We start from the raw sequence: 1,498 nt of genomic DNA, 5'->3' as shown, positions 1-1,498 counted from the left end.
ATTAAATTCATTCCTAGATATTCTAGTCTTTTAGATGCTACTGTAAATGGAATTCTTTATTTTATTTTCTGATTGTTCATTGCTGGCATATGGAAACAAAACTGATTTTTGCATGTTGATCTTGAACAACTTGGCCAAATTATTAGCTCTAGTAGCTTTCTTGTGCATTCTTCAGGATTTTTCTCATATGAAATCAAGTCACCTGTAAATAGAGATAGGTTTACTTATTCTTCTCCAATTTGGATGCCTTTTATTTCTTTTTCTTGCCTAATTGCTCTGTCTAGTTGTTCCAGGACAATGTCAAATAGCAGTGATGAAAGCAGTCTTCCTTGTCTCATGCCTGAGCTCACAGGGACGTTTTCATTCTTGCATTGGAGTATGACATCAGCTGTGGAATTTTCACAAAATACCCTTTAGCATGTTGAAGAAGTTCCTTCTATCTCTAGTATTCTGAGTGTTCTTATCATTAAATGGTGCTGGCTTTTTTTTAACATTTTGTCAAGTTTATTGATCCTTTATTTTGCCTGCTTGAGTCTGCTGTAGAGCCCCTCTATGAGTATTTTTTCAGATATTGTAGTTTTCAGGACCAGAATTTCTGTTCGGTTCCTTCTTATAATTTCTATTAAAATTTTCATCTTGTTCCCGAGTTTCTTTACTTCTTTGTCCATGTTTTCCTTTGGCTCACTGAACATATTGAGAATAGCAGACTTAATGTCTTCAATTAGTAATGCCAGTGTATGGGTTTCCTTAGGGATGGCTTCCATCAGTTTTTTTGTTCCTCTGAATGAGCCATCTTTTCCTGTTTCTTTCTATGCCTTAAAATATTTTTGTAGCTGTTGCAGTCTGGACATTTGAACATTGTAAGATGTTAACCCTGGAAATCCCCTGCCCGGGGATTTTCTGGTTGTTGAAGGCTGTAGCTGTCCATTAATTTCATGAGTTTTTCCAAACTATTTACAGGGCGGGGGGGGGGGGGGGTCAAAGACTGTATTCCTTGTCATGTGTGGTTACTGAAGTCCCTGTTCCTTTAGCTTATATTCAGCTAGTATTGTAACAGAGATTTCCTTGAATTCCACAAGGTAAAAAGTTTAAATAAATGTATGAATAGATAAGCCTCTCTCTACTTCACAGATGCTCTCTGTGCTGGGCTCTCCTTGCACTAAACCTAGAATTTGACCCGCAGAGTAAACTTGGGGTCTTCTTGGGTATTTTTGTGTTGGAGAAGCCATAAAATAGCGCTATTGTTGGAGAAGCCATAAAATATTGCTAACATGGCTGCCGTGGCTGATGCAAGGCAACACGAAATGGCTGACCTGAAATCTGCCCTCCGCCCTAGCAGCAATGGTGACCAATCCCGGTAATCTGCCCTCCAGCTTAGCAACAACGACCACCAATCCCAGCCCGACACGTGTCCCTGCATGCTTCCCAGCCTATATAAGCCTGTGCACTTCCTGAATAAAGCAGACGCCTTCCATTTTCCTCTGAGGGTTGTCTCCTG

The sequence above is a fragment of the Tamandua tetradactyla genome, chromosome 14, assembly GCF_023851605.1.
Source record: "Tamandua tetradactyla isolate mTamTet1 chromosome 14, mTamTet1.pri, whole genome shotgun sequence".
In the NCBI taxonomy this organism is placed as follows: Eukaryota; Metazoa; Chordata; class Mammalia; order Pilosa; family Myrmecophagidae; genus Tamandua; species Tamandua tetradactyla.
This window is presented reverse-complemented; position numbering follows the sequence as displayed.